Here is an 8,239-nt window from a genome sequence, read left to right on the forward strand (position 1 = left end):
TTTATTTTCAATAGGGTTTTTGGGGAACAGGTAGTGTTTGGTTACATGAATAAGTTTGTTATTGGCGATTTCTGAGATTCTGGTGCATCCATCACCTGAGTGGTGTACACTGTACCCAATGGAATTCATCTCTTTCTATAGTCCTTTTTTTCTTCTCTTATACCTGATGTTAGGCATTCTCAGATGACCGGAAGTATAATTGGTTTTACGGGCTACACTAGTATATAGCAAACAGCATATACAAGGTATCAAACACAAAGTCTTTAGAGTTAGATAAACCTGCATTTGAAGACCAACTCTATCTCTGACCAGTCCTGAGAAATTACTTTGAGCCACAGTTTAGTTATTCATAAGATAGAATTTTCATAACTGTTAGAGATATTTAATAGAAAGCAAGGTGTTTGGCATAGAGGAGATTAACATTCAAAGGACAAATAGTAAAAATTATCAGTCATTTTACTCAATCAGATGAATAACACATTAATGACTGTTTTTCCTGAATATTATTACTACCTCCATCATTGTCTATCTTTAAAAATCAATTGCTATTAATAGTGCTGTGGTCATTCTTTACATAGGGATTTATCAAATGTACTTATTTGAGATGAAATAAGCCTAATGACTCAGGTTAAAGATTATTTTCTGGAAGAAGTAATGCCAAGAAATGAAAAGTTCCTGAAGAAGTTTCTATCCTGTGGGGATTATTTCAGTTCAACCTATTCCATTTGCAAAGGCAATTGCAGAATGTGTTATATAGGCATGACTATTGATTGAAGACTTTCTGCACTGTGAAAAATTTGGTTTTAAATGTCTATCTTAAAACCTTCTGTTTTAGCAGATATGCCAGCAAGTCAGCAGCATTTTCTGTGGTGCAGTCAGAGTAGTTTTCAGTTGAATCTCTCTTTTTTCTTCTTTAGCATTTATCATCAGGGGCTACATCTCCATAAGGCATCTCAGGGTTACACCACCCATACAAAAAACGGTTTACATCTGCCTTTGGCTCATTTTTCTCCACATGCATGATTTACCCCATAATGTGCTGTGCTGTGCTCTGGGATCCTGCAGAAGAAAGCAGTGATGTGACTCAGCTCCATCATGTGGATGTCCTAGCTCTGCTGCTGCTGCTGCCACTCCCACCTTATTGCAGCACAAATATGATGAAGAGAAACAGGAACAGAGTTGTTGATGGTAGTGTCTAAGATGAGTTCTCATGGAACAGCTACCAAAGGGGTCCTTCTGCAAACAGGAGGTTCCAATTTTAGGCTGCATACTAGTATTAAATAGGCAGTATTAATAACAATAAATATGCCCTTTTGAATAAAATTTAGATTGTTTCCAAGCTTCTGACTTTGGAGGCTTGGTTATTTTTTGAGAAAAAGGTAGACAGAACAAGGATAGCACATACACTGCCATGTTTTTCTTTATTCCTGCTCAGTAGAGATTGGTGGGCATTTCTGGTTGCACATCCAAAACCATCTCTTCTTTTCTGGATAACAGAATTCCAAACTGTTTGGGAGATATGGTGCACAACCTCAGGTTATTTACTAGTGATCATTCTGAGACTGAGGGGAAATTAGATATATGGAGAGTCTGATGGGAGTATCTGGAAAAGGTTTCCCTTCCTTGTCAGAGAGCCATGTAAGAAGAAACCCATTTTGCCCAGGCCCTTTCTTTATGCCTTGTGTGGCAGCCATCTTGCAGCCATGCTGGGATTCATTGCCAGCAATCTGAGGATGGCTGAGAGAAAAGATGGGAGAAGTCTGGATCTTTGATAAAAATGCTTAACGGCTGCACCAACACCAGCACTTCTTACCTCTAGACTCCTGATTAGGTGAGATAGTAAGTGCTAGTGTTGCTTAAACTGGTTTTAGTTAGAGATTTCGTTCTTCCAGTGGCAGGCCTTCTCACTGATAGATGTGGTATTTGGTACCATCTTTGGTTTTTGGAGAAGACTGAGGTTTCATTTCAGTAGACTTATGTTGGATTGCAGCAAGATAGAACTGAGTCAGGAGGGTGTGGATATTCTGAAGCATTCAGATGGGGAAAAAGTCTGCAGGTGAGTGTAAGATAATCTCCAGGAAGCTCAGAGATTCAAAGTCAAAGGAAACCATACCATCCAAGTATACCTAAGGCTGAGTCTGAATGGTAAAACGCAAAGATCAGAAGTCCCCAGATGGGAGAGCAGAGCAAGTGTATGAGTCAAGTGTGATAATGAAGTGTATTTTCTTGAAAAGGATAGGGTGCCCAAGGCTGGTAGTTATTGGATGCTTTCCTACCCCCTAATGAATGTTTGATCTTGGCTTAATAGCACAACTTCAGAGAGATAAATGAGTCCATTTTTTTCCTAACATTTCAGTATCTTTTAAATTCTTAATTCCCTGAGCTCTGCACTACAGAAGGCCTCTCGTGTTAAGAAGTGGATTTGGACTGGGTGCGGTGGCTTATGCCTGTAATCCCAACACTTTGGGAGGCCGAGGCAGGTGGATCACAAGGTCAGGAGTTCGAGACTATCGTGGCCAACATAGTGAAACCCCGTCTCTACTAATAATACAAAAATTAGCTGGGCATGGTGGCACACGCCTGTAATCCCAGCTACTTGGGAGGCTGAGGCAGGAGAATCACTTGAACCCAGGAGGCAGAGGTTGTGGTGAGCCAAGATTGCACCACTGCACTCCAGCCTGGGCAACAGGGTGAGACTCTGCCTCAATTAAAAAAAAAAAAAAGAAGAAGAAGAAGAAGAAGAAGAAGTGGGTTTGTAGGTATGTGAATGAAAAGTTCTGCTATGTGATTTTCTACAGAGTAGCTCCTATTCTGAAATCACCAGCCAAAGCAACTTTCTGTTTAGAAAATGGAAAAATATGTTTAGGAAATGTTTATATGTTGTGCTGCAAGTAGCCAAGTTAAGAAGCCTTCCCTGAGACCCTTTTATGAGCCTGGTACTGGTCCAGTTACCATTGTTCAGAAATAACAGTGTCATATTGTATAGGGACCTTATAAAATTTACACAGAAAATCACAAAGGCACACTGTCTTTCTATCAAGCTAGCTTTTCTCTCTAGAAGCAATTTTTATTTATCAGATTTGGCACCTGTTCCTCTAATATATCATGAACTATCTATCCAGTTTCTCTTACAATGGGTAGACATCAAAAAGGGGCTGGCCAGACTTTCTAAAGACAAAGACAAGAAGATTGACTTAGAAAAAAAATTAAAAATATCTATCCAAATCATTTTCCAAAACCTCCTGAAAGATCTGATTTTATGCATTAGCTACTGTATCAGGCAGGGTTTTTAAGTGCATGCAACAGTAATCATTTTAGCTAATTTGAGCAGAGAATTTATTGAAAGATTGAGTAGCTCTTAGAATCTCTGAGAAGGGTATAAGTGTTAAAAACTAGGTAGCCCATAATAATACCCCAAATCACACTGAAGAACTGGTCTAGTCTAGACACCACTGTACTCGCTTGGTCATCGTCACCACAGTATACTCTGCAGATATCATCAGCACTGGTCCATAACACTACTTTTGAAATTGTGAGGTAGCTTATCACTTGTGTAGTCTTACTATAAATGACACTCTTTACAGAACAGACTCATTCCTTCTCTAGTTTTTGCGTTACTAACATATGACTCAAAATCCCAAATGGATGTGTGCAATTGGAGGAGAACGAATAATGTCCCTGAGCCTCAATTGCAAGAAAGGCCAGAAAAGTGAGAATCTGGAATTTTTCTTTCTTTAGTAGGAAATAAGATATCTCATTATATCGAGATTTCTCAAACTGGTGGCTTAGGGAAGCATTTGGCATTGGCTGTAGACATGTCTTTTTTTTTAAATTGCTATGCCTTGGCAGGCAATGGGGGATCAGGGGGCTTGCTACTGACATCTAGTAGGTAGAGGCCAAGGATGCTGCTCAACATCCTATAATATACATGACAACAAAGGATTATCTGGTCTGAAATATCAGTAGTGCCTCTGCTGGGAAACTCTGCTCTTAAAAGGATAGATAGAGCCCCAGATACATGTGGCCAATCACAAATATTGAAACAGTGGCCAAATTTTTCTTCTTTATTTGGTTTGTCTTTTCAGTTTCCATCCTTTGTTGTGATTCTATTTCTCTATCTTTTGTGAGAAAAGACATACAAAAAGAAGATGTAATAGATCCACTTTTGCATTTCTATAAAGGAAAACCTGAGGCTGGGTAATTTATAAAGAAAAGAAGTTTATTATGGATCATGGTTCTGCAGGTTGTACATGCATGACAGCAGCATTTGCTCAGCTTCTGGTGAGGCTTCAGGAAGCTTCCAATCATGGTGGAAGGCAAAAGGGGGCAGGTGCATCACATCGTGAGAGAGAGGTAGCAAGAGGGAGTGGTAGGGGAGGTCCTGGACTCTTTTTAACAACCTTATCTCATGTAAATTCAATGTGAGAACTCACTCATTACCACCAGGAGGACATCAGGCAATTCATGAGGAATCTGCCCCCATCACCCAAACACCTTCCCCCAGGCCCAACCTCTAACATTGGGAGCCACATTTCAACATGAGATTTGGAGGAAGCATGTATCCAAACCATATCAACTATCAACAAGGAAATTTGTTCACAGAAGTCAATAGTTTGCTTAAGAAACAAAAATAATAAATAACAGAATCATTACTAAAAACCCACAACCTACCTCAAGACTCATACTGTTTCCACTCTGCCATGTTGTTCTGTAGCTCTCTGGAACCACAGAAAATATGTTTACAACATTGTTGTTAGGATCTTTTTAGAAAGTCTAGATGTAGCACACAAGAAATGAGGAATGAGTCCACAATTATATTTTCATCGATCATCCTGAAACCAGCTGAATAGATAGTATAGTCAACCTGCATCTCACTCCTCCAGATGAATTAGGAATCTCTTAACCCCCTTCCAGGAGAACTGAAGCCAGTGTCTTACATGGAACCAAGAGTGAAATATGTTGAATTCACTGAATAGCATCTTACTGTCTCTTCAGTCCTGGTATGTAAAAGAGGAGGATGCTAAGGCTGCAGTAGCATTCCTTAATGGTGCTGTAGGGCTACTATTTCCTCTATTCTCCTTTCACTCACTATTATGCTGTATCCACTATCTACTGGGCCCCAAGGCAGCACTGTTTTCTGCTGGACACATCACTGGGGGTAGAGAGGTAAAGAATGTTCTTCCTCCTGCCTGAAAGATTCTCTGTGACTTAGAGAAAGCTCCTATATGTCAACAGTTGCAAGGTCCAGAACAGGGAATTCATTTATAATGACACATTTTAGACATGCCCACAGCAGCAAGCCTAGGATCATTTTGAAATGTGTCAGTGTCATGGTGTCATTCAGCCTTTGGCTTTGACACTAGCCATGGTGTATACATAGTATAGGGTATTGGTCTGTAGCAACCAAGTTTGGGTGGCAGAAGCAATTTTAAAATCTCCCAGCCTCCAGGGGGTATATCTGAGCACTGATTCAGAGACAAGGAGAGAGAAAAAATACATTTTAGACAAGAGTAAGACTTCATATATGGGGAAGGCTGCAGTGGATTAGAAACACTGGATCCTCTGATAAGCTGAGAATGTATGAATGCAAAGGTTGTGTTTCAGGAAATGTATTGCAGACTATTATTTATATCCTAAGTTATATAGTAGGTTATTTCAGTTCTCATATGTTGATGCATTTAATTATCTAAAAATCTGATGAGAAGATACTGCACTACTTCCATCTCCATTGTCCAGAAGACAAGGCTAAGGACTGGAGATGTTAAGTAATTATTACAAACTAAGTAGTAAATTTATACTCAGAACCATGTAAATTCAAGTCCTGGGCTCTTAAACATAACATTTTATGTTACTAATCAGCCCGTGTTTTTCTTATTCTGGTTGAGAGTATCATCAAGTTGCTCATTGTCTTTCCACCCTTAGTCATTCCACGTATGCATTTCAGAAGGGATTCATGGCACTAGCTTCACAATTTCTCCCTTGGACAACCACAAGAGGCATCCTTAAAACTCTGAGAGAAAACTTAATACAATTCATACAAAGAAAGAAAACCCAGCCTCCTCACCCCTCGACCTTCCTCACCCCTCAACAAAACCAATGTTTTGTTGTTTCTGGGCGGTTTTTTTGTAAGCTTAAAAGAAAAATAATTTATTGTTTCTTATTATCCTGTGGGTCCAATGGGCTCAGCTGGACCCTTTTGCTGCATACCATGAAGGCCAATTCATGCATAGGGCTGCACTCACTTGACTGTTCCATCAAAAATGTCCCCTCATGTTCCGGGGTCTTAGTATTTTAAAGTGGTAATCATGACCTTTAAATGGATCTTGAAATCAATTTAATGGGCCAATTGTATTAGTCTGTTCTCAGGTTGCTAATAAAGACATACCCGAGACTGGGTAATTTATAAAGGAAAGAGGTTTAATTGAGTCACAGTTCCACATGCCTGGGGAGGCTTCACAATCAAGGTAGAAGGAGAATGAGGAGCAAAGTCACATCTTACATGGCAGCAGACAAGAGAGCTTGTGCAGGGGAACTCCCATTTATATAACCATCGGATCTTGTGAGACTTATTCACTACCATGAGAACAGCATGGAGGAAACTGCCCCCATGATTCAATTATCTCCACCTGGCCCTGCTCTTGACATGTGGGGAATTATTACAATTCAAGGTGAGATTTGGGTGGGAACACAGCCAAACTATTTCAATCACGACCTGCCTTAACTACAATTTAAAAAGGATTGACTAAAACATAGATGTGAGAGCATGTCACATCCAGTAATGGTAGTATGATGTGAAAGTTTTTCCATTTCAGTGCTGTATAATGTGGATGCATCTAAATGTAAAATAGCCACTGGTAAAGTACTGTGAGACCCACTGTAGAACACCACAATTCACCATAATCTTGCCTGAGCTGAGGAGGGCAAGGAATAGAAGAATGGTCATCTTAGAAAAATAGGGTACAGAGGCTGGGTGCGGTGGCTCACGCCTGTAATCCCAGCACTTTGGGAGGCCGAGGCGGGCAGATCATGAGGTCAGGAGATCGAGACCATCCTGGCTAACATGGTGAAACCCCATCTCTACTAAAAAATAAAAAAAAATTAGCTGGGCGTGGTGGCGGGCGCTGGCAGTCCCAGCTGCGCAGGATGAGGCAGGCGAATGGCATGAATCCGGGAGGCGGAGCTTGCAGTGAGCCGAGATTGCACCGCTGCACTCCAGCCTGGGCGACAGAGTGAGACTCGATCTCAAAAAAAAAAAAAAGAAAAATAGGGTACAGAGAAGGAACTTTGTCATGAAGTCTAATACTGCAAAAATACATTAGTTTAGAAAAATAAAAGACCACACACACACACACACATTCATTCTTTGGTTCAGAGCCATCAGTAGCTTATTGGTGATCTCTGACTCGAGGCAAATATTCCCTCACATTCATTCTAATTCTGCACATTTCATATAACCTGCTGAGAAAAGATCTGCCTTTCTGGGTAACTTTCTACTCAGAAGAAGCACCTTGGTTCACAGACTCAGACCTTCTTATCATTAAGAATACTTCCCATAACAAATGGAAAAGTGTGGAATCCAGGTTTATCTTTGTCTCTCATTTGAGCTTTGTTTGTGAAAATTGGCTATCAGAAGAAAATGTTATTTCTTCTGATATTATAGCCTCTAAGTGAAGGAGGGGCTCTTTCAGCACTGTTTTCGCAGTGATCAGCAGAGATTTTGCTCCAGAAGCGGGCTTCACCTTCTTCCTCAGCCTCATTAGCTAGCTGCACCGGGTTGTAAGGCTCCTGAACTAAACGCTGCAAGACAGGGTACGTGACACAAGTTTAGTAGCATTTCCTAGGAAGAAGCTAACAGAGCAGGAGAAAAAATGCTTCCATAAAAATGTGCATTTCTCTATGAAATACAGAATAATAAATGTGAGGTGTAGCAATAGCACAACAAGCAATTTGTAGTACTTGGATATCTAGCAGCCCCAAGTCAGGGCAGAGTAAACCCACCAGATCCTGACATATACACTGTCAGATCAATACCTGCAGATGATGTTCAACAATGAAGTTGCCAAAATTAAACACTGCTTCCTGTATACATTTCTGTAAGTGACTATAGAACATTCTGAAAAGTTACATTATAAACAGTAAAATACTGATGATTCTGACACTATTTGGGTAAGTAACTGGAAAATATTACTTGACCTCTTTAACTCTAATTTACTTCATGTCTTTAACTCTTATTTTCTCT

The sequence above is a fragment of the Gorilla gorilla genome, chromosome 9 (assembly GCF_029281585.2).
Source record: "Gorilla gorilla gorilla isolate KB3781 chromosome 9, NHGRI_mGorGor1-v2.1_pri, whole genome shotgun sequence".
Lineage (NCBI taxonomy): Eukaryota > Metazoa > Chordata > Mammalia > Primates > Hominidae > Gorilla > Gorilla gorilla.